At 44.3% G+C, this 25,827-nt stretch overlaps 1 protein-coding gene across 2 annotated transcripts in view; it reads right to left on the bottom strand.

The window, feature by feature from the left end:
• Nucleotides 1-25,827, bottom strand: part of NINJ2 (ninjurin 2) — a 588,808-nt gene that overhangs the window by 187,273 nt on the left and 375,708 nt on the right. Inside the window, exon 1 of one of the 2 annotated variants that reach the window (XM_069628601.1) lies at nucleotides 13,404-13,578. The exons of the other annotated variant lie outside the window; for it this stretch is intronic. The gene's annotated coding sequence lies outside the window, so the exon portion shown is untranslated. Of the gene's footprint in view, nucleotides 1-13,403; nucleotides 13,579-25,827 lie in introns of those variants that run through there. 2 annotated transcript variants of the gene reach the window in all.

Below are 25,827 nucleotides of genomic sequence, written 5' to 3' on the forward strand. Positions count from 1 at the left end.
GAAGCATTTAGCCCTAGAGGCTTTAGAATGGGTGTTATTCACTTTTATACCACATGAGCTTTGCCAGATTTCACCCACATTTATGTGTTTCAAATGTGGAACGGTTATATTATTGTGGCAACAAGTGGTTCAGTATTTTGGCCTTTGTAACATCTCTTACTTTGGGGAAGGTAAATACTGTGTCTCACCCCACTGATTCCCTTTCTCCTCGCAGCTGATTCTCCCACAGAGCACCACCCCCAAGGTCAGGATCAGGAAGCATCTGCCTTTCCCTGGCCACCTGGGAGGAGACTTTATGCAGGGATTCGGTGAGGAATCCATAGGATTCATCCCAAGTCCCAGCCTAGGCAGAAACAATAGAACACTGTTGCAGTTCACTCTGCTCTGTTTCGCTCGGTTTACACAGCACAAACTTAATCTGACTGCAGGACTGCACACTCCCTGCTTCACTTGCCGACACGCAGGCTGACACATAGCGTCCTGTTTTTAAAGATGAAACATCAGAGATCAAAGGATCTATGAACAACAGAGCACTCCCAAGCAAAAACAGCAGAACACTGTTGCAATTCACTCTGCACCGCTCAGTTTACACAGCACAAAGTCAATCCGAAAGCAGGGCTACACACTTCCTGCCTCACTTGCCGACTGGATTATTATTAAATAATCGTAGGACAGCAGAAAGTAGCACTGGCGGAATACCCCGGCTTTGTAGCAAATTCCAAAGATGATTACGAGGAGCGCAATCAATGCTGTTCTAGGATGTACAAACATCATATACAGATTCATTTTCTGCAGGGTTTCATATTTCTATACAAATGAATGTAATCTTAGGCCTTGGTCTATAGTACTGATTCCCAACTGGAACCCTGCTTGTAGGTGGTGTATAACCCTAGTGTCTCCAACTCATTCCTCCAGGTGGTTTAAGACACCCTCACACATGTTTTGCCCCCTGTGTCAAGCCACGAGATGGGTTGGAAATGTGCAGCGTCCTTGCGTCTCCCCTGTTAATATATTGGAAAAATGTCTGCTCTGGTCCACGCGGGAGGAGCACTATTCAATGCTACAATCGCAATATGTATGTTGTCAAATATGGAGCCCATATTCCTATCTTGGTCCTTTTTAAGCTTATGCACCTCTATAGTCGTCAAACCCTCATTCACTCCAAATACCAGCGGAGCATGGTTTATTCTCAGCCCGCACTCATCTGGGATGAACCCTCAACAGTGTAGTGGTTTTTGAAGTGGTCGACCCATCTATCCTCAGTGATGTTTCCATGCAAGATATTTCCACTCTTTTTCAGAGTTTATAACTTGCCAAATTTTGGCGCCATCCTTAAGTTATGTTATGAAGCTTTTATACTGTGCCAAACCACCCCCCCTCGAGTCTCAGGGAAGCTGGACTTATCTGGAGGTTGGTGTATTGTAGCCCTGTACAAGGTATCGAGAACGTAGCCTGCAGAGGAAACGGGCGTGGGGACGGAGGGTACAGCTGCCATAGACTTAGACAACAGTGGGGGCCTCAGGGGAAGGCATCATTGGTGATAGATTCGGGTCATGTAGGTCCAGTTTAGCTAGCCTATAGATCAGGTTTGCAGAAAAGAGGGGGTGCTATATTCTAAGAAGTTTGGCAGCAGCTGGGCTGTCTAGGTTAGGCAGTGCCTATGGCAATACGCATGCATAACCAAATGGTGTTTGTTTGAGTGATAGGCTCAAGATGTGCGTGAAGTGTGGTGGCGTTTTCCCTGGATTAAATTTGCATTTCTCCCACAGGGCGACTCCGGAATGGTAATTTATGAATGGTGAATTTGTATATCCAAAAATAAGTGGCAGTTTTTAAAAAAATGCTCCTGACAGTTGGCCTGCATATGATTAATATTAGACTGGAGCAGTTGGCATCTGCAGAACTTTCACATCAGGACTATACCACGTAAATATAATTGTGCCAGTGTTTGATTGATAGGCACACAATTGTGAAATTGTTGGGCTTCCTAATTGGCAGATATTGAATCTTGAAGAAGAAGGAAGGCCGCCTGGCTGAAGATTCCTTCAGAAGTATCCATTCTGAAATCGCCCTGTTGTGTTACTAGCTAAATTAGTCAGTTTAAGGCGATGGAGGGTGTTATACATAGCTGAAAAAGTTATATGGGATTCACCAACCAAAAGATGCTCAATAGTGTCACTACTTGGGTGTACTGCAGAAATTGGCTCTCTGCTATATTCTGCGATCTCTACTATATTAAACGTTGTTTGGCTTTCTGTACATTTCCCAAGTCGTTTATCCACAAATATGGCCCCAAAAAGGGCAACACCTGAAATGTACATGGTAAGTTAAGATGTTGCCATATTTTACTGTTTTTTTTACTATTGTTTAATATCACATGCATTCGCTGTATCACACTAATCTCAGTGCAGCTGGAATCTTACATTTCTTAAGTTTATTTTGTTTTAAAACATTTGCAATCTGTAATTAAACAGCTCCCCCCGTCTCTGGTTGGTTGAGCAAGCCAGGGATCGCCAGGGATCCAGTCTGTGGATCCTGATTTCGAATATGATTGTCTTTAGAGTTGTAAACATGGTACTTGGATGCCTACAGAAGAACGTCCCAGAATGTCTTAATCCTAGAAACCTCGGCTTGGTTGAGGGAAGACTCCCGAGGATTCCAAAAAGTCAATGTTACACCGGGGAGATCGGGCATCCTTACTTCATTGGCCAAAGCTTTGGAACCCACCGCCTCCTGGTTTTCTGCACTCCGTGTAAATGCTCAGGTGTGGAAAGAGTTCAAATCAACGCTCTATCCCCAATACTCCAGCTCTCTGCACTCTGCACTCTCTGCAGAATAAGGATAGTGCCTTGTGGTGGTTTATTTTGTAAAGATGTGTGTGTTCAAAACCACACACTTTTTGTAGGTTGAGCATCACGAGAACAAAAAAACAATACGTGTAAAAAGTCATTCGCTCCTTACCCAGTAACTCACTCTCTCCTCCTTAAATCCCTCTTTGAAAAATTGTGAATACCATGTTATTCCAAGAGTTGACTCACTACTCCCTTTCCACTTTGCGGTTTTGTTTCTCTGCCTTCTTCCTACAATAACTCGAGGGGAAACAATATTGACCTAAAATGTATCTTCTTTAAGTAAGTCACAGTTTTGTGTTTTATACTATTTTTCTATACTTTCCTATTTGTAGAGTGAAAGTATAATAGACTACTTTCTGTTCAATACAACTGATCCCGTTAACTCTTTATGGTATGGCGGCAATCCTCTGGGACTGGTACTGAATTTTCACCAGTATTTGTGTACTAACAGCAGTGCTTGGTGTCTCCAACTATCTCTATTTCATGCTATTGGAAAATGCTTTCCATAATTCTTTCTAGAATATGTGTGTGTCTCGTGTGTGATGGTATCCTGTATTCATAATGATATTTTTTGAGAATGTGCTGCACTCACTCCTTAAAGCCTGCTCCATGAGTGGCAGTTTTCAATTAGAATCCCAAGCTTCACCTGACGCCTTTTCCGAACATAGCAAAATGCAAGACATAGGGAGCCGCAGCTGTGACATCACAAAGACCCAGACAATTGGCAAAAGTAGAATACCACTTTTACAATAAAAAAAAAAGAAGCACTGAGGGCTTTTACATTGTAAGAAAACATGCATAGCAGCACATTCTATAGTATAATGCCTCATTACAAGTGTTGCGGAAAGTGCTACAGGTGCCGTTGTTACCTCTCCGCAACATTACGAGTTCTGCTTGCCGGTGCCGGACTGCCGCATGGTCTGACCAGGCGTGCAGACCGGCACCCGCGAGCAAAACTCGTGATTGTACCGGCACCGTTATTGACAGTGCCGGGGCAACCTGGGCAGAATGGGGATCGGGGGGCCGGCCATACCGGCACCCGCGAATGGGCAATTACTGGCCCATTAAACTTATGATGGGCCGGTAATGGCCCTTTCGCGGGTGCCGGGGCCGGTAGCGAGTTTGGCGGTAGCTGTGCCCTTAATAAGGGCACAGCTACCGCCAAACTCGTAATGAGGCCACAGTGTGTTTTTTGGTTGCTATAGAGATTTGAGACCCACAGTCCATCTTCCACTAAATGAAAGCAACATTCGGTTGAATCTAAACTCGGAAACCTATTTATGATCCGACTGAGCATAATTAGTCGCATAATGTTGAGTGTTTCAGCGTATACTGTCCTCTTTCTCTCTGACCTACATGCACTTATGCAGGACTGCATACTGCATGTGTGGACCAATTGTCCATTCATGCTGCCGTTTCGGGTGGCGCGGGGAGGAGGTGCAGTCTGGACCAATCCGCGCACTCCCTATTCAGAGCTGCAAAGCCAAAATATGAGCTACGAAGAAAATACACCCCCCATTCCTCCCAAATTGCATATTTCAGTGAACACTTTGCGGAGGTGGGCAAACATCTTGTGGTGACAGCTCACCCATCACCTTCTCTGTACACTGAAGCTTCCCTTTGCCCCTCTCTTTCTAGAGAGATCTCTTCACCTGCACTTGCCCACCTCCCAGGGTGGTCAGCTTGGGAGACGAAAGCATGGCAGCAAACACCAGTGCTGCCCTCGCTACCGCCATGTAGCCACCTCCTTCTTGACACAAGCCAAAGGCAATGCCTACAGTATTGAAATGCTCATGTTACCACCTCTTATATCGCCTAAAAAACCTGTCAACGCCATGGCTCTTCGTATAATAGCTTTCTTCTAGGGTCCAGACATCATCCAGTAGTCTGTGTGTGGGAGCTTATGTTGTGCACCAATAAAACACACTCTGCTTTGCTGTGACAGGGTTCTGTAGATTTTCACATTGTCCCTTAAATGTGGGGAAATGGACCACTAGGGTAGAGGGGTTTTATAAACCCCCTGTGCTGCTCTCTCCCTCCTCCCACAAGCCAAGCCCACACAAGATGTCCATGCACGCGTGGGTCGCACAGAAGTGGCGGGAGCACATCGAATTGACACAAACTCCTGTTGTAAAGAAACCCAAGCTGGGGCAGTCACTTGCACTGTTACAGCGCACAGTCTTTGATGTTTGCTTGGTAGACTTTTCCCCCTCCCTGACTGTTTTGGGTGCGCCCCTGCCGGTACTGTAAAAACAGTGTTATTCATGCCCACGGTACAGTGGAGTGTTGCTATGTCATTTGCATTCCCATCATAGGGTCCTCTCAACCTCTCGCTTTCTATTTTCCAAATCATGATGTCCTCTCTGTGACTCCTCCTCCTCTCGTTCTCCAGCATCCTCTTGCTTCTCTTCTTATTTTGTGTTTGGGATTTTCGTTTGTCCTGCTTCCTTACCATTTTCCTCATGGCTCCTGATGCAGCTTTCCATGTCCTAACATCCTTGATTGTGACAAGCATCTTTCCCACTCTTGTCACCTAGATGGGGGACCAGTACTTGAACAGTGGGCCTCATTACGAGTTTGGAGGTAGCCATGCCCTTATTAAGGGCATGGCTACTCCCAAACCTGGATCCGGATCCGGGTTCCCTGCATGGGGAAATACCGGTCCATTGCGACCTTGGAGGGCCCGGTATTTCTCCATTCAGGGAACTCGGACCATCCCCATTCCCATTTGAGCCCCAATAGGGCTCAATGGGAATGGGGAGCATGCTAACAACTGGCCCGTTAATGACGGGCCCGTTGTTAGCATGCTGGGCTGCTTGCGGGACCCACTAAGGACGTCTGGTAAAACCAGGCGCTAGTAAAGCTGCCGGCACCGTTAAACCCCTACCGCCTCACTCGTAATGAGGCCCAGTGTGTACTTGCCATTCATGAGGAACCTTATTTTCTCTCGGTTACCTCTTTGACGGAGAGTGCTCCACTGAACTTTGCTGATTGAACCATTCTTGTTGATCTCTAGTCTCTTTCTTACTCTGTATTTATTATTGTTATTATTATTAGTTCATTCTTATAACACGCCAACATGCCCATGATCCGCAGGGCGCCCATATAACAGACAAGGACAAACAAGCAAAGTTTACAGAAGTAGAAGGGGAGAAGGAGGTATTGACATCTGCTTCGCTCATCCTGGCATCAGGTAAAACAAGCGCGTTTTGATGGATTTCTTGAACACAGACAAAGAGGAGGATTTCCTCAGGGACAAAAGAAGGACATTCCATTCTTTGGGGGCTTGCACATCAAAAGTCATCCCACTGAATTTTATAAACACGTGGTTGTGCAAGTTTGTGGTTATCTGTGGACTGCAGATTTCACCTGTGTTGATCAATAACAAGGCGGCTCATTAGATATTGGGGGCCCAAACCTGTTTGACATGTGATTGTCAGTGACAGTAGTTTGTGTTTGATCCTATGCACCAGTGCAGGGCTCCTCTGGATGGTGTAACATGATCATGCTTAGATAATCTGTGGATGGCTCTCACGGCTCCGTTTTGCAAGGTCCAAAGAGCGTGAACATTAGCTCAAGGTGTTCCGATCAACAGACTGTTGCATTAAGCAAGTCTTGTGTTACCAAGAGCAGCTGCAAGAAAGGGTCTGTTTTGAAACGACAGATAAGGTCTTATCTGATGTAGGAGCTTCATGACGTAGCCACAAGAGGAGCGTAGATGAGAAATATGAGGTTTCATAGTCAGCTGCGCATTCAAGTAAACTCTGAGAGTTTTAACATGTCTGGCCACTGGATTTTGGCAACCGGAGATTGAAAAGTGTCTATAAAGAGAATCTAGCTTCTTCATTCGATGGCCCGAGGCAACCATTAGAAGCTCTGTCTTCTCATTATTGAGAGCAAGAGAGTTTATGGCCATCCAGGATTCAATAGCTGAGTAAACTCTGTTTATGGCCTCAGTGTCTTGGGAGTGATTACCAGATAGCACAGGGAGAATCTGGGTGTCTTCAGCATAGTTGCCGTACTGGACACCCAGACTATCCAAGAGGTCGTGCAAAGGCCTGATGTATATATTGAATAAGGTTGGTGACATGACCAGCCAAACAGGCTTGAGGTACTCCACAGGTGGTAGTGATAGGAGTATCCTGGGCATCCTTAGTTGCCACTCTAGATCTTCTAGGGCCTAGGAAGGATTGAATCCACTGGGTGGCTGACTCAGAGAAGCTTGTAGTGGCCTTGAGGCCATCCACCAATAGTGTATGGCCCAAAAGGATGAAGGCGGCAGAGAGGTCCAACAAGATCAATAAAGTGGGATGTCCCTTTTCCACAATACTGATAATATTGGACTTTAAGTCCAGTAGTGCTGTCTCCGTACCAAGCTCAGATCTGAACCCTGATTGAATGTCGCCTAAGATGTTATTGGTTTCAACGAATTCTTGGAGCTGCAAGTATGCAACCCGGTGCAGAATCTTCAGAAGGTACGGGACATTTGTGATCAGACGATAGTTTAGTTTTTTGGGTTCAGACTGCTTTTCTCCAGAAGTGGAGTAATCCATGCTTCTTTAAGGCATAAGGGAACCAAACCATCTCTAAAAAAAGGGTTGAGGGATTTAGTGATCCAAGGAGCCAGCAAGTCAAGAGATCCTTTGAAGATATTGGCTGGAAAAACATCCCCAATGCAAGATGTTGGTTTCAGTTTAGATACTATTTCAATAATCTCAGTTTCAGCGCATTGCCTGAATTCAAACTTGGGAAGAGTGGGCTTAATTATAGGACCGCCTGAAGTCTGAGAGAACCCAGTATCCAGACCAGAGTTTTTCAGGGAATATTGATGAGAGAGAATTGCCTGTTCATGGCTGACAATTTTCCCTACGAATTCATCCTGTATTTTCTGACACCAGGCTACATTCCTTGCTGGTAGAGGGGGTGCTGGGAGTTTACCCTCAAACTCTTTTAATATGTCTTGGATATCAAAGTGGCTACTGTACTGGTGCTTTGGTCACTAGGAAGGTAGAAGATTTGAGCATGCCCTTGGGCCTCTCATTTGGAAATGACTATCCCATTAACTTAAGGAATTTGGAGTACGGCTTCTGGCACCTCTAGCTAACAGTGCAGTTCCTTTGTCTTTCCTTTCTGGTGTTTCAGCGAGTTACAGGCTTTATTATATTAATCTATTGGCCCTCGGCCCTTGTCTCTTGGCCTGGGTGAATATGTTGTTATGTAAAATTTTCCGGTCGCTCAATCGTCTGCTCATCTCATTTGACCCTAGCTGGACTATCCACCGGTGATCATCTCTTTAGGATATCATTCTCTTCCAAAGATGTCTTCTCACATTTTGAGTGTAGTCTTCGTCGTGATCTCGCGTGAAAGATATAGAGTTATATGCTGGGGTGAACTGGTAAAAGAAGCTCACAAAACTATTGTAATTTTTTCCAATGAAGTACGCTATAAAAAATATAATACAGATTAACCTTTCTTCAAATCCATGTATGAATTTGTTTAACCATGCAATACTATTTTCCAACAATACAAACATACATAAATCTATTAATGATTCTACATTCCTGCAAAGGTTCATCACCATGTCAAGTAAATAGTGCTTCATAAAACCATTACCACAATACTGCAATGTGTGTTTCTAATAATTACCACTCTTTTAATTATTCACTACAGTTCTGATTATTTAAATTGCATAAGGATCAATCTATTGATACATGGCTAATTATTGTAGCCAAAAGTAAGCAACAGGTTTCGTTCCTGGGGTTCAATGCAATGCAAATGTATTGTGGTGATTCGGTGGGAAATGTTCTCCATTTCTGAAAATGCAATGTCTTGAAATTTTGAGCTTTTTCTTTCGCACAATATTACAAGGACGAGGAGTTATTTGCTCACAGTACAAGGCCAGAGCTCACTTTCTCTCCCAATGTCTACTTAATGCTTTGTTGCTATGATGGCTTGGAGCAAAAGATTATTACTGAAAGAACTTTTCTCAAAAGCGTTTCTTTTCTCTTAGAAAATTGTTTGAGGTTGTCACAATTCTGTCTCTGAGGTTGTCAGGATGTTCTCGGGGACACCCAGTGGCACCTCCAGTATCTGCTTAATGCAGACCACAGATTCAAATATCTGAGCATGTTTTTGTTTGTTATAAAACACACTTCTAGCTTGCGCTCCAAAACAAGCTTATTTCTATTGGTATTTATTTGAAGAACAATGATGTCCATTTCACACATTTACAGATGGCGGAGCCATTCCAACGAAGGATGCCTGCACAACAGCACAAAGATGAGAACAGCTGTTAAGCCAGTTAATAAGGGTGTGAACAACGTGGAACATAGACCAGGGACAAAACAAAACACAGATATAACAGAAATAGGTGACTCACAAAGATATCTAGGTCAGCAAGTGCTTCAAATCAAAGAGGAGTACTTTAAAAAATAGATTAAATGACACTATTGCGAGGCTCTAGGGGGAATAGTGGGTTCAGGTAGGGATAATGTTGATCTATTGAAAGGGATGGATGAAAAATGCTCATTTAAATGCTTCTTTACAAGAGGGGAGCCCTTTATGAAACATTCAATCCCATTACTGTTAAGCTCTTTTGCGCCTTTACAAACGAGGATCAACCATATGAAAACCAATCTTGACCCTGGCCCAAGGCAGCCTTCCAACTTGACCTCTCAGCAGAGCTGGAATAGGGACAGATTTCCCCAGATTGGGAAACCGGCAAAAATGGTCTCCCCGGAATGCAAATATGGGAAAAATTAAAGCCCCTGCCCAAGCTGGCAAAAACCAACAGTGATCAACTGTTCCCAACTTGCTTGCTGCAGCTGAGGAAGGGCTCCTGAGCTGGCTTAAACTGTCAAAGGAAACATGGCTCCCTTTTGCAGTTTAGTTCCAATGGACCATGCACAGCAAGGTGTTGCTTCCCCAGCGTCGCAAGCCCCATTTGGGATGCAGGTTGACCATTCGGGATGCAGGTTGGGGAACTGCATGTCTGAATATGCGTGGCCATGCCCTTGCCCGCATATCTGGACAAATGGGGTCCCTGACAATGGAGCGCTGCAGTGCCTGCCCATATGGAGGAACCAGGAAGCACTCTTTGGTTCCTGGTTCCTGTTTGTGCTGTGCGGGAGCTGGAAGGCTTTCGTGGAGGTGCCGGCAGATCTTCTGGACCGAAGTTGCAGGTAAGAGGAATTTTATTATACATCATTTATGTGTGAATGCTTCAGTGTGTGATGTGTGGGTGTGCATGTGAATGAGAGAGTGTATGGTGTATGGTACACAGGTGAATGTGAATGGTGAATGTGTACACATGTGTATGAGCAAGTGAATGTTGTGTGAATGTATGTGTGCTTGTGTTTGTGCTGGTCTGAGCTGGTTTTGTCGGGTGAGTTAGTGGGGCCTAGGTGGTGGTGGGCAGAGGGCTAAAGCAATAATGACATATGTTATTGCATGGCTAGACTGGCATTTTGGTGCAACCAGTCTTGCTATTTCTTACTGTGGCATGATATTTTTTACTGGGCATCTATAATAAAGCAAGCATGATACGTGTTATTATGTGGGTAGGCTGGCATTTTGGCGCAGGCAGGCTAGCTATTACTGTGGCATGACATTTTTTACTGGGCATCTATACTAAAGCAAGCATGATAAGTGTTATTACGTGGTTAAACTGGCATTTTGGTACAGCCAGTCTAGCTATTTCTTAATCTGGCATAGCATTTTATTTTGGGCATCATAGGTAAAGAAAACATGCTCAGTATTATTAAGTTTCTAGACTGGCCTTCATTGTTCCGCCAGTTTGCACATGTTTTCTTATAGTGGCATAGCCTTTTTAATGGCATAGCCAGCAGGATTATGTTCTAACGTGGGGGTACTGTCATATATTAGCATAGCCAGTGTAGACATGTTTTCTTATAGTATCCTTAGTGGAATTATGTGCAAAGTAAACATGAGTATGTTCTTATATGGGAATACTGGCATATATTGGTGCAGCCAGCATGGAAATGTATGGGCACAGCCAGCATGAACATCTGTTGGGAAATGCCCCTGTGCACTGTTGGTGACTTGCATATAATGGATTTTTGGAGTGGTGTTACCCAGAAAAAAACAATTGCAAACAGTCTGGCTTTTTAACCAATGTTCCCAGAAAGTGTGTTGTCTAGTGCACAACTTTAACCCATTATACAAAATGTTCTCTGGGAGATCATTTCTGAATCCCCCCCCACTTGATTTGTTCAGGCTCCCTCGCTATGGATGGTCGCTCTGGCATATTTGTGGGAAATAGTTACACCCCTCCAATAAAATAATTCACCAGCCACCACTGCTAAAGTGTCTATTAACATTCAATGACTGCTGACATGGCAAAGAGTGAATGACTAGGAGCTGCTATTTTCACTTTCGAAGTGCTAATGTTGGGTGATTAGAAAAGAGATGAGTGAATAAATCTGAATGCAATAGGAAATGACTATGAGCACTTTAAGTGTGCAACTTTCAGGTTTGATAATTCAGTTAAAACCCAGATTCTGTTATTTAGGCTCAAGATACTTGGCGTGCTGGTAATTGTTGGCTTCCATTCAAGATAGGGAAGACCAAGCTACAAACACTTTCTTTGTTCAACATGTTACTATAACAATTTATACATTGTCAAGTTGGTTTGTTGTGTGATTTGGGTATGTTTCAATTCATCCCCAGAAAACAGTGTTATTTTCTGTTTTTTACACTTTTTACAATCTTGCTAAGAGTACACCCCCAACCCTGCCCCCTCCCACTACCTTGCCTCTTGCCATACCCCCGCTCTGTGGATTTGTCTTTACATTTTCAGCACTGCTGTTAGGCTATATCCCCCTTGTAAGGGAACACAATTGAACCTCAGAGATGTTTGAACCATGTTTCACCTCATCTGTGTGGTGCAGCTTGAGTTCCTGTAGCACAGCGAGCATGGGCTATTCATCTGAAGACCCTGCTCTTCAAAGAACATGTCAGCAAGAGCTGATGGCTTCATTCAACTCTACTTGTCACCCTCTAAAGCAGGGATAGACTGGGGACAAAAAATGGACCCTGAAAATATGTTTTAAAGTGTCCCTAAATTACACCATGCAAGCAAGGCCAACCCCTCTAAGTAGGATTTGGGGGGTTTCCCCCAAAAGGAAAATAGGCAAAAATGGGTCCAAATAGTGCATTTTAAAGCACATTTTTCCCTACTTAGAGATTAAAAAGTAGTTAAATATATTCAAAAACGGGCATATAACATTTATTTAGAGTGAAGAAAAACATACTGGAAGTTTCATTAAAAATTCTTTACTTCAAGGGGTGTGGAGGATGAGGAGAGATGGAAGGAAGGGAGTGTGCTGACTGGGAGAGAAGGCAAGAGGAGCAGAAAACCAGGGTACTCACACAAAAGAGGCCCAACATATAGAGGCCCACAGAGAACTCTCCAGAGTTCCCTGTAGGCCAGTCCACCAGTTCCCTCGCTCTACTTGTAACCCTTTGGGAGAGTCGGTACTAAGTGAAAATACCTTTTCCAAAAGATCTTTTGCAAAAAAAGATCAATTTAGAAAGAACGCGCTGTGACCGCACAGAGCGGTCTTTCTAAACCGAACGGTCATGCCCTTGCCACACACGAGTGCGCAAACCGGCTGACAGGCACGGCGAGACAGAGAGGGCGAGCTGCGGGAGTGTCAGGTGACTGTGTGTGTTTGTGTGTGTGTGTAGTTTGTGTTTTAGTGCGTGAGTGTGTGTCTACGTATAAGAAAAGGGGAACTAAAAATGTATCAACAAACGGCGCTATCCCAGCCCAGAAACATCTGCAGGGGCAGGCGCGTCTCCGGGACGAAGGGCTTGGGGTAGTTGTACCTATTATGGACTTGGAAAAAAGTGGGAACCAGGTTTTGGATACGGAGCAGTCGCTGCACCTTTGGACCTATTTTCACTATTGCTTGCTGTGTTTATTATGTGTGAAAATAAATCTGCAGCCTTTTTATGCCAAAAGAAAATATGTCTCATTCTGCTCCTACTGTAGGGGAAAGAAAGGGGCATAAGCGAATGAGCAAAGGTGATGTAAGTTGACATAACAAATGGACAAATGCCCAGGTTATGTGTATGCAGTGGAGGGGGGCGGGGGGCACAAGCAGCGGGAGGGACGGGTTGAGGAGCTGAAACCCCTCAATTTTTTTTTTTTTAAAAGCCTGGGTCAACATGTCCCTTTTTTTCTTTCTGAGGGAGGGCTGCACAAAATCTACCGAAATGAATCGGTCTTTTTAAAGTGCGACCTTCAGCGGCGGAACATTGTCATAGAACCGGGAGAGTCCCCTATGTGCAGCGCTCTGCTGCTCACCAACTGGGTTCTCTCCATACATACACACCAGCCATTACCTACTTGGCAAGTATGCCCCACTTAGGAAAACTCGCTGAGAAAAGCAAAAGTGATTTAGGTCCATAAAACGGTATTCAAAAACAACAAATATAAGACAACACAACGATTTCTCTACAACAAACCTTCAGACTGGCGCCTGCTCAATACGTTCAAAGTAACAGTCAAGAAAGCCCTTTCATCACCTGAGAGATTTAAAAGCTCTTCCTGAATTTGTTGATCGGCGCAGGATCTATGCCTTGTGATGGGAGCAGACTACCATTGCAAATAAATAATTACGACGTCATCTCAAGTGGGCATTTGGAACAGAGAGCCGACGACAGTTCCAGTCGTGACGCTGCACCGCGGGACTTTCACGCCTGGGGTAGAAAACAGGTAGGAAGTCCAGTGTCCCGTCGACCCCACTCGCCCCCCCCCATGCCCTCCTCCATCATTATGCATTCTAAAAATGGGGCTTTTCGAGCCAAGAGCCATGCTTCAATTCCCCCATAAAAATGCAGGGAGGGAGAGCAGCAGTTTTTTCAGGAAGACTGTTGCCTATGTGTGCTTTCCAAAAAGCAGACAGGCGGCTCCTTGTTCTTCTGAAGAGTGAGCGTTTGAAGGAATGTGGACGCATAGTTCAGACTTCATCGGGGTGAGATAATAATTCAGTTATTGACAGTCGTACAGAGCGCATTGGCACTTTTTTTTTTAAACACTCGCCATTTTCTTTTCCTTGTACTTTTCAACTCCTGCAAGCATCAAACTCGGAGGCCATTCCAATGTTACACTTGCGAAACCCCATGGAGTCCCTTGTGTGGGGTGATCAGACAGTCCGGAATTATGTGGGGTGATCAGACAGTCCGGAATTGGGCCCTCTGCCCCCCCCCCGCCCCTCCCGAGAATGTTTTACATTTCAAAACCCTGTCCCGGTTTTGGGCAAAGAGCGGGTGACAACAATTTATAATTGTAATTATTTTCACAACTTTCAGAATTTTGAAGTTGGAGGATTGGCTTGAACCTCAACCTTTCAGCCACGACCCACAACACTTACTGACTGTGCTACAGAGACTGGCTTGGAAATAATTATACAGCAAGCCATGTATTAGCAATTAGAGCAAAAGCTTAATTAACATGCCAAGATTCATAGACAAAACTGCACAATTTAGATCATATATAATTTATAGAAAGGAGAAGTGCTGGAAATAGTGTTGGGTGGTGGTTGCGGGGGGCCTGTTGGGGGAGGGGCGGTAATGAGTGGACTGCAATTGGATAGTCCTTCTTTTATGTTGTTAGCAGTCCCGTTTTTTGTGTGGAAATCTGGTCACCCTACCCTTACGTCCCCCGCCTTGCGCTCCGGAGATGGGTTATCTTCCGTGTCTCTCAGGGCTTTATGTGGGATTTGAAATCGAGGGGGGGGCTCATTTGGGGGCATGGCTTTCATGATGGGCGTGGTCTGAAAAGTACACAAACCATAGTAAGGCGCAAACAAATATATACATGTATGTAAGCATTTATATATTTGTATGCATACCTTACTGTGGGTTGTGTATTATGCAAGCCATCTTGTATAAATATAGAAATATGTTAAATATTTCTATGTTTATAAAAGATGGCTTGAAAAGTACACAAACCATAGTAAGGTACTCAGATAAATATATAAATGCTTACATACATGTATATATTTGTAATACCTCTCATTATTAACCATTAACCTCTCAACAAACACGCAGGTGTTCCTTATGTTCATGGAATTCGCGAGGCAATATTCATCTTTTTCAGCAGAATAACCAAAACCTTAATAAGTTCCAGATTGTGTGTCTCCAGGAGACAAGGCTGGTTCAGCAGCCAGTTTGAAAAGGCTTCCTTACTTTCTCAAATCCGGCGATACAAGGACCTAAAGGATGCCCCTCAGCAGGACTCCTGACCTTAATAAAGGTAGATGCAAATTTCAAAATCATCGACTCTATTAACTTGAATCCTTGGATCCAAATTACCAGTCTGAGACACCAATCACTGGTCTCCAGGAAAGAATGTGACAGGACCTTGCCTGCCGACAAAAGGACATTGGTAATTGTGAACTTATGCTGGAATCTGGTGGCTATAAATGATGAGGTGTTTATAGACGCCGTCTTTACGGCCATTAACAATGCCATTGTACGATTCCAATAGACTGAATTTATCATATGCGGTGACCTGAATCTGAACCTCTGTGATCAACTAGGAGTCAGATATGACGAATCAAAGCTGATACCTAGAGCTCGACGATGATCCAAAGAAATGGACGATCGAAATTTCTGTCTCACGACCAACACACTAAACGAAAAAGGGGAAATATAGCCCACCTGGTCGCAATGAATGTCTATAGCGATCATTGATTACATTTACATTTCACAAGGAATTAAAGAGAAACATTTCAAAACTGATACTATCTACTCTAACAAGAGCGACCATTGGATGTTAGATATAGTTTGGTCTGAAGCGAAACCAGTCAGACCAAAACTGATCCGCCCCCAAGTAGAATTAGATGGAAGACAAACTAGACTGAGAATGACTAAAAACCAAACAGGAAGTCTCCCTGAATCTTTCCTAATGACGACGCGGCAAGGGATCGACAAATTAAACCACGAATGGCTTTGAAGTCCCTTCCAACAGAAAACATTTTTACGATCAAAGATAGACCGCAACACACTCACTGCTTTAGTTTGCAGATCGAAGAGAAGAAGACTGAACTGTGCAGGAAGATCAGCGTTATACTAAAGGGCAGTGAAGAAAACAAGTGTAAGCTGATCAGAATTGAAAAACAATATTACACAAATTGGACTAAATCTAATAGAGCTCTGGTACTCCAATATGAAGCGGAAAATATGCTTGAGGCTTTAAAGAACAGAAACTCTAGAAATGTATGGAATATTCTTAACCAACGCTCCAACACCAGCGATAGAATAATTCTGGATGTGCCAGAATCAATATGGATCAGCTATCTCACAGAGCTATACAAAGCAAGATGTATTAAATTCGACATTGTACCTGGGAAACACCCAACCAATTGGACACTGACTATACTCATGAGGACTTCCTGACCCTTATTAACAATTCGTATATGTCCCGCGCACCAGGACCGGACGGGTTATCCAACACGGTCATTAAATAGAATCCCCAATACTGGGTAAAACTGTGTATGCAACTATTCGATCTGATTGTGGAATCAAATTCCATACTTTGAACATGGCAAACAGCTATACTTGTTCCGATTTTCAAGCAGGGCGACGGAAAGAACCCAAGCAATTATCACCCATTGCCCTGCTAGACCCTTTAGGGAAAATGTTTGCCTCATTTTTATTACAAAAGCTAACCACTTGGGCTGTGAGGAATAAGCGGCAGGCAAAAAGACAAACAGGATTCATCAAAAAAGTCGGCACAAAAATCAATTTATTTCTATTAAATCTGTTAAAACAAGAAGCTATAAGAGATAAAACTCAGATATATGCAGTTTTTGTATATCTGCAGCTTGTGTTCGACATGGTTAGTAGAGAAGCACTTTGGGACAAACTCAAAGCTTGGGCATGTCCCTGCAAAATTGTGGAACCTATTAAACAATTATATAACAACACCAGCATTCAAATTCGCATGACTGCGGACGGCGTAGTGACAGCGCCGATTAAAAGATGGAATGGGTTGAAACAAGGGTTCCCCCTGGCAGCTACCCTTTTTAACCTCTTCACCTCAGACTTTGATGACTACATGAACATTCCAAATCGTAATCCCCCAAAAATAAATGCTATTCAATTGCTGCAGATGATGTACGCAGATGATATCATTATCTTTGACAAAACTCAACGAGGTTTACAGATATGCCTCGATCAACTGGAAAGCTACATTAGGGTGAACGAACTAAAAATAAACAAAAAATGAAAATCATGCTGCTAATAAAGAAACGGACAAAGGCTCAATTTACCTGGTTTCTAGAAAACAACAAACTATTGCAAGTCAAAACAGTGAAATACCTGGGCATGTGGATCAACCAAACAAAGTCCGAGGCGAATGGGTCCAACACCTGAAATCCAAAGCACATACCCTAGCTAGACAAGGTGCTTACATCCATAGGAAATATGGGAAAGTTTCATTGAAACCAGTGGTAGCCTTCTTTAGACAAAAAGTGTTAGCAATTTTAGCATATGGTGGCGAGGCAATGAGTAAAATCGAACCCTCAATATGGCAACAGCTGGAAGCTATCTTCTGGCTCAAAGTACTAGCGTTGCTTCCCTTGTTCCCCATGGCACGGATCCGTTATGAAATTGCAACGCAGTCATTGCAATCCATGATATTGAAGCACGTAGATCTGTACAGAAAAATTCAGAGTGAAGATCAGATTCAAGCCATTGAGATTCTCTGTACAAATTCTGCAGCGTTTAATAATTACGCTCTGAACAAATGGAAAAGTAAAATGGAAGAACAGCTTAAGAAGTCAGAGATTTCGATGGAAATGTTGACTTTACGTCCACAGCATGCTAAAAAAAGAATAATGCAAAACGATTGGATATCTACGTTGCATCTGAAGAGTCAATATCAAATGGACCTAAACTGTAGATCTGAGATAAGGCCGATCAACCATCTCCCGAAATACCTGAGGATCTTTCCGGATAAAGAGATTTGAGACCTGTTTTTGCAACTTTGTCTCAATCTGCTTCCAATGCGAGAACTTTTATCGTAAACTAAGCAAATAGCGACTACTCAGGCCTTTTGCAGATTTTGTAAGGAAACGGAAACAATAGAATCCCTTTTTCATGTAATAATGGAATGCAAGGCACTGACTGAAAAGCGAACTATCTTTAGAGAAATGTACCAGACATCCACATTACAGTTAGACCCAAAGGAACGATGGGCACACATTTTGTTAGGAAATGATAAAAAACTAGTACATACGATTATCCAATTTTGGATCAATATAACAAACGAAGATCCAAAGCTAATCAATAGAAATAGTTAAGATTGTATTTGACTGTTACTGTTCAATGTACATAAATGAAAAGTTTCGAAATAAACGATATCATTTTAAGAAAAGAAAGAGAATATGTGTATGTATATATATATATATATAAATGCTTACATTTACACATTAATTTGGGTGCCTTACTATGGTTTTTGTACATAAAGATGGCTTGAAAAGTACACAAACCATAGTAAGGTACACACACAAATAGATAGCATTTATATGTCTGTCTGTGTGCCTTATGGTTTGCATACTTTTCAAGCCATCTTTTTTAAACTTTCTATGTTTATAAAAGATGGCTTGAAAAGTACACAATTTAGTCCATCGTTTATAAAGCTTAACGACGGGCAAAGTCTGAGGCGTCTTTGTCCGTCGGCAAAGCTTTGTAAAGGATGGCTTGAATTGTGTACTTTTCAAGTCATCTTTTATAAACACAGAAATATGGCACTGAGTCCCCAGGTTCGCCGAGGGTCAAAGACGCCTCAGTGACCTGGGGATGAAGAAACAAAAGGATACTAACTTCCTCTTGTGAACCCTCGCGAGGGGTGACAAGAGGACGTTACAGTGACTGACAGAAGTGACAGCCAGCCACTTCAGTCAGCTTGCCTGACTCGAAAATGGCAAGTGCATCTCCTGTTGCTGCTACGGCCCTGGCGGATAATGTGTCCTGTCGTGGTGTGGTGGGGCTGGTGGGCCCCAGCTCAGCCCCACTTTTTGGAGACTGCCGGGGCCTGGCCCTGGCCCACTTAGAGCACTGGTGGCTCCAACACTCAGGAAAGTGAGGATTCAGGAGGTGTTGTGTATCAGCCGCCTCGCCCCACCACGGATGGATACCAGCAGGAAAGCAATGAGGCAGACTTTCTGCACAGTGTCTGAGTCGTGTCATCCCTAACATGGTATCAGCCTTAATGCTGACATCACTATGCCTGTGAGGCCTCATTCCTTAGAATGTAAGGGGAGTCAGGATTTCCTGAGGGTTTGGGGGGCTTTGGTGGTTGAAGGGGAAGTTAATGATATCTGGGCAGGGCCTTTGCTTTTATTAAACCACTTTTGTCCGAACCTCTGCTTGTATTTGGATTCTTAATGCTGCAACACTGCGTCACTCCTATCACCCAAGGAAGGCCCCTGTGTGACTTACAGTGCACCATTTTTTTCCAGCTTCTGTACAGTATTGAAGTTTAAGAGTAGTTTAATGCCCTAGTTGATATTGTTTTTTAATATTTATACATGTCTTGTTATTTCACATTTCATCGGACTTCAATGGCAGAGTGACATCACTCTTTTGTGAAGTCACTGGAGTAAAAGGTCATGTGATGCCACTTCCTGTGATGACATTAGGAGCAAATGGGTGTGAGTTTCACACCCACTACGATTTGGGCAAAATCACACCTGCGGCCTACTTCAAAACATTTACTGTTTTTCACAATAGAAAGTAATAAGGATATTGCAAGTCAATGAGGAGTTCTGTACCCAAATAGAGAAACAAGGCTAAAGACCATGTTCCTTTGTAAGGTCACAGAACTTCAAGATGACTTGCCTGTTCTTTTTACATGTGGTAGGATATATTTTATCCTTATAATATATGTGTGGTGTTGTAATGATGGATTGGGAGCCAGATACATGTGGGAACTCTCTTTATTCTGGGATTGCTCACACTCTCCTTCCTCCTTCTACTTTGCTCTCCTTTTCCTTTCTAGGTCTGAGGTCTTGGCCAGGTGAAAGGCATCCATCTTTGCCGGATCCACGGCAGTGCTGTTTCGCAGAGACGATGTGTCTGATGTACTTGACACTTGTCAGGCAAAACAAGCACTTGCCCACACTGACCTTTAGCCCTTGCTCCCTCAGGTTATCCAGCACCATCATGAGCCTCCTGTTGTGTTCATCCAGGGTCTTCCCAAACACAATGATGTCATCTAGGTACACTAGCACCTCCAGGAAGTTCATGTCGCTGACGGTCTTCTCCATGAGATGCTGGAAATTTGCTGGCACATTCCCTGAAGCATCCTGATGATCTCGTAAAAGCCCAATGGACAGATGAAAACCGTCTTCTCATGATCCACCAGGCATGGTGTGTTCGTCTAGAACTGTGCAAGTTTTAATTGACAGTAGTCGATGCACATCTGGACATCCCGTTCTTCTTTTGGGTGACCAGGATGGGAGAACCGTAGGGGCTACTGGACTCCTGGATAATCCCTGCCTGTAGAAGATCATCCAGATGGTGGCGTAAATTCTGCACGTCTCCTGGGGCCAGGTGTCATGACCGCTCCCTGAAGGGAGTGTCATCAGAAACCTGGATCCAGTGTTTCACTCTGTGGGCCTTGCCAATGTCCAAGGGGCTTGTAGAGAATGCCTCACCATGCAGGGTGAGCTGCTCTTTCAAGTGGTCCTTGTCCCTGTCCGCAATCAGGGAGTCTCCAAAGTCCAAGGTCTTCGGATCCAGCAATGTCTCAGATGAACTGGTAGCAACATTCGCTGGGGCTACAGAAGCGGTCAGAAGGAACTGTGCAGTGATGGTCCATCCTGGTACACAAATGGCCCTATTGTTCACATTAATGACTGGTACATTGATGGTCTTCAGGTCTGTTCCATCCATTGTCACCAGGGTCTGCTGTACCAGTAAACCCCCTGGGAGCTTTCCACCTTCTGGTGCCTCCATCACCAGACGTCTTGGTCATTGCTCCCGACTGAGCCACACTCTACCCGGAACCATCACAGTGGCATGTGCTGATATTGTGATCTGCCCGAACTGGGTGGTTGAACATTTCCAATGGGTCTATCAGGTGGAGCTCTGGACTGGAACTCTCTCTGCAAGTATGCCTGTTGGTACATGGAGTGCATGGACAATGTGCTGGCATTTTGTAGTCCAGCCAGTGCATTCGAACTTCGAGGAATTGGTTCCAATCACCACCAGTGTTGCAGGATCTTCACTCTGACTGTTGCAGATCAGAGCCAGGGTGTTGTTAGGAACACTGAATCCAGCTATATCCTTTGGAATTTGCAGTCTGACCCAGATGCCCTACAGATATTTTGCCGGGGTTGTCTCCCACGCCGAGAAGGTTAAGCTCAGCCAAGGGCTCCAAGAGGATGTGCGCCATTTGTTTTCTGTAGAATGGCTCATAGACTACGGTCACCTGTGAACCGTTATGCATAAGCGCTTGTGTCTGTCGTCGAGCAATGGTGATTGTCACGTGGCTGGTGGGCCTATGAGCCCTTCAGATATTGCCGATTATGTTGGGGTGCTGCGCTTGCTGGTAGTGAGATTACAGGTGATCTCCCTTTCAGATGGACTAGCTGGTCTGAGTGAATGCTGGTTCCTAGATGTCTTGCCCACTGGTGGTTTCACTGCAGCCATGGGCCTGTCTGGTGGCACAGACTTGCTGACTGTATCTACTCGGTCAGAGTATACTACTGTTGATCATTCAGATGTGGTCCACTTCTTGGTCCTCGCTGGCGTTTCCCACCATCGTGTGTGTTGGAGTATTCAAGGCCTGGAACCCTGCTGTGACTTGGATGTAATCTGGTGGGCTTGTGCACATACAGAAGGGGTGGCCCTCCTCTCCAGCCAAGACAATAGTGCCAAGGCTAGAGTGGTGCTGTACGCCATTGGTTCAATTGGGGCTGCCATGGCTCTTGAGCGCAACGGAAGAGCTGGTGTTCTCTCTCGCAGAATGGCGCTGTAGAACCTCATCCGTGCTCTGGTGGCCTGGATGTCATTACCGGCAGTGTCTTGGCCGGCACCATCTGCAGCTGCATTGCCTGAATGGTTTGATGCAAGGTGAGGCAGTGTATGGAAATACCAGTTGACTTGATAAACTGTACACTGTGTCCTCCATCTCGACACTTCCAGAGTATGCTCATCTCGGACCAGTTCATCAAAGGGTGGTGGTTTCTGGACCCATTCTCAGAGTTGTAACTGCAGAAGTAATAGCACCAGTGATTTGGCTCCATGCATGACCTGTTGCAGCCTGACCACATTCAGGCTTTTTGTCTCAATCCCCTTCATTTGCAAAGCCAGCTGAAGAATCGTCTCGGTCCTCACCAGATATCCTGAGAGACACCCACCCTGTTGGAGGAGGGTGGCATAGTACTTCACCATTAACTCCACACCGGACTCAGTAGATCAAAACACCCCATCCAGCATGTACATGATCCCTTCGCTGTGGGGTCTGGATGCGTGGAACAGAGCTCCGGGATTACTCTCAAAGCAGGACTGTGGAGACTATCAATGATGCGACGCCTCTTCTACCAGTCTGTAGCTCTCTAGTCATGTATCATCTGGGTGGTCTGGTCAGCCCAAAGTTGGTATTCCTCTTCCTCCCTCTGGGTTGGTTTCTCCCTAGCAGCAATCACCCCATTGTGATATTGTATTTTAAGTTGTAGATATGTTGTGAGTCTTTATATACATGTACATAGAGTTATATGTGTGTATTTATTTAAGCATTTTTATGTAGGTTAAATGTTAAGTAGGGGGAGTCATGGAATTGGGGTAATTTGTAGGGGGTATGTTAAGTAGGGTAAATGTTAAGAAGGGTAGAATGTTTAGATGGCCATTATAATAAATGGGGGGCAGAGGGGAAGTATTGTGGTGTGAGGTAGTGTGATAGGTTGTCAGCCTGCTTGAGGACACCTAGTAGGATGACGGTCACCCACAAAGGCCATCCTCTGGCCTCGCACTCCATGTGGGTGGTGCCTGAGGTTAGGAAGGGGAGCGGTTGCAGCAGACTCACCCCAAGAGTCCCTGAGATCCATCCAAGGAAAGGTGAGCTGACACAGCCGGTCCCCACTTAGGTGGGGCTCACGCCAGGGGAAACCTAGGGTAAAGTTTTAAGATCTTAAAGTGTTTAATAAAGAGGGGTCCCCATTGGATCTCTATAAAAATTCACTCTTGTGTCTGTGTTCATTAGTCATCGAGGAACTCAGGGTGTAGCCCATCTCCTGTTAACAGCAATTTTATTTTAGCAGGTGCAGCGCCACTCCATATCCATCGGGCTAGGGTACGGGGGTAGTGGAATCCATGGGAACCGTTCCTGCTTCAGGGAAGGGAAGGATACACCCTTTCACAGACCAGGGCTGGGAAACAGGGGCTACATAATGTAAGAAGTATTCCATTTGCTGATTCATATATTCAATGTAGAATCTGGAATTAAAAAAGCTAATATGCAGCTCCTAATGCAGAAAATTGTAGTTCAACAAAAGGCCTCGCAAAAACGTTTTTGTTTCGTTCTTATTAAATAAGTAATAACATGCAGATTCTCGCTCACATGTGTTAAACTCTAGCAGTGTACAAATGAAACATTCAAGTATAAACAGGTCCATGTCCATTAATGGCTGTAAAGTGTCACAGAAAACTATTTTGCCAGCAAGGAATTTTAAAATGTATCCCAGCTTTAATTAAGTGCTGCAGTGACGGCTGGAAGCATAATAACTGATTACAGAGCAGTTGCGATGTCATTTTCTTATTACAGGACAATTGTGATGTCACAACTAGCTGTGAAGGCATCTTGGAGTAAGACACAGACAGCAGAATCTGAATTTAGAAATAAAACTTTATTAACTTAAAAGTCACAATGGACAAAGCCCTATCTTACCCTATACTATGGTGGGATTTCCCTACCGTAATAAAACTAAGGAAAGTCTGAGTCAAAGTGTAGAGATTTCAGCAACCAACAAAACAGTGTTCAACACAAAGTTCGGAGCTGCGTCCAGCTCACAGCTTCATTTCAGCTCCCTTCCTCAAGTATAAAACAGTTCCAACATAAAGTCTCTGAAATGCCTTAAATTCAGGATGATAGAGTTTTAACCAAGACTCTGGGTTCTCTTCCCCAAGTTCCAAATAATACAGTTCCACACACAAAAGTATCTTGAGACTACGTCCTCATGTCGATAAGTGGGTCAAGCCTCGGGTTCCCTTCCCCAAGACTCACTTTCAATGTCACAGTAGTATTTCCAGTCTTCTTAAAGTTCTGCACCACACTTGCACCCTCTTTATATGATTGGCCTTTGTACAACATATCTTGACTGATAGTTGCAGTACATTCAGCTTTCGGAGTATATTTTATCATTTGCCATTTCTCTCACTTTGTTGTTTAATATGCCCCTCTTTGGTTCACTGTTAAAGTTTGCCTCCCAAGTTCCATTAACGTTGGAGTGCAATATGTGGTGGGTTCACTTGCATTGTTAAAGTGGTTCACTTTAAAATTCAGTATGTATTGGTTTCGGTTGAATTCAAAGTTCTTGGTTTCACTTAAGTTCAAAGTTCTGTTTACTTGAAGGTTATTGGTTTCATCCAAATTCAAAGTTCTGTTCACTTGAAGGTTCAGCATATATAGATTTCACTTTTTTAGGTTTCATTCATTTCTGGTGGTTTTATTTGAATTTAAAGCTCTATTTACTTGTAATCCTTATAGGTAATAGTTCTGCTTCTTTACTAAGGTTTCATTCAGTTTCGGAATTCAATATTCATGAAGATATATTTGTTAAGGTTTTCATTTGGTTCAGAATTCAATAATCATGAAAATATATTTGTTAAAGTTTTCATTCAAGTCATCACATTGTTTCATATCTTTGTAGATTGCCTTTTATAACATGCCCGCCACACAGAGACTTTCGAAACCATGCTTTCTTATACACGTGACCACTCTGCTACAAAGTATTCTCAATTGTTCAATAGTTAAGAAGGAATCAGATCGGAGACCTTCGAAAACGTGTTTTATCACACATGCGACCACTACGATACAATGTACCCGCGAAAGGGGAATCACCGGGCTATTCTGACCTCGGCGGACCCTGTATTTCCCCTTGTACGAGTGCCAGAGCAGGTATGTCCCCATTCCCATTTGAGCCCCCATAGGGCTCAATGGGAATGGGGAGGATGGTAGCAGAGGTACCGTTTATAACGGTACTGTTGCTACCATCATGTTCTGCTCGCGGGTACAGGTATGTCCACCTGGTCAGACCAGGTGGCTGCGAGGGCACCCTGCGAGCAGAAGTCCTAGCATGGTGGTACGGTAGCAACGGCACCGGTAGCGATACCAGTGCCGTTGTTGCCTTACCGCCATACTCCTAATGAGGCCCAGTCTCTCTGCACGGCTCCCTTTCCAGCGTTCCATCAGTTCCACTGAGCCCCAGCTCCTGGGCTGCACTCCCATGAACCATCAGCATGCTTCACAACAGTGCCTTAAGTGGCACCACAAATCGAGCCGGGGCTCACAGCGGGGGTCTTGATGCTCCGTTAGGCCACGCCCCCTTGATGAGCCCTGGCTCAATGGGCTACTGGCATCCCTGCCAGGCAGCCTTTTGTAGAGATTAGCACCCCCTCTCCTATGGGGGAGAGGGTGCTGATCTCTGCATTTATATTCTATAGGCTTGCCTGGCAGGGGACAGCGCCTCGCTTATTCAGCCTTAATGTTGGTGCTGCCCCTCGCCAGCTGGGGAGGGGCAGCCTCACCATCAAGGCTGGAAGGGTGAGGCCACTGGAAGCAGAGGCCTTTTTCCTACAGACTGAAACTCCTGCGAATCCGCGGGAGCTTCAGTATTTAGAAAGCAAGGCCTCTGCTTCCAGCGGCCTCACGTTTTCTCCATAATGGTGGCGCCAGCCCACGTGCATCACTTGATTAAAGGGATGCCTCGCAGGTGCG

This window comes from Ambystoma mexicanum, chromosome 12 (genome assembly GCF_040938575.1).
Source record: "Ambystoma mexicanum isolate Mex_15411 chromosome 12, UKY_AmexF1_1, whole genome shotgun sequence".
In the NCBI taxonomy this organism is placed as follows: Eukaryota; Metazoa; Chordata; class Amphibia; order Caudata; family Ambystomatidae; genus Ambystoma; species Ambystoma mexicanum.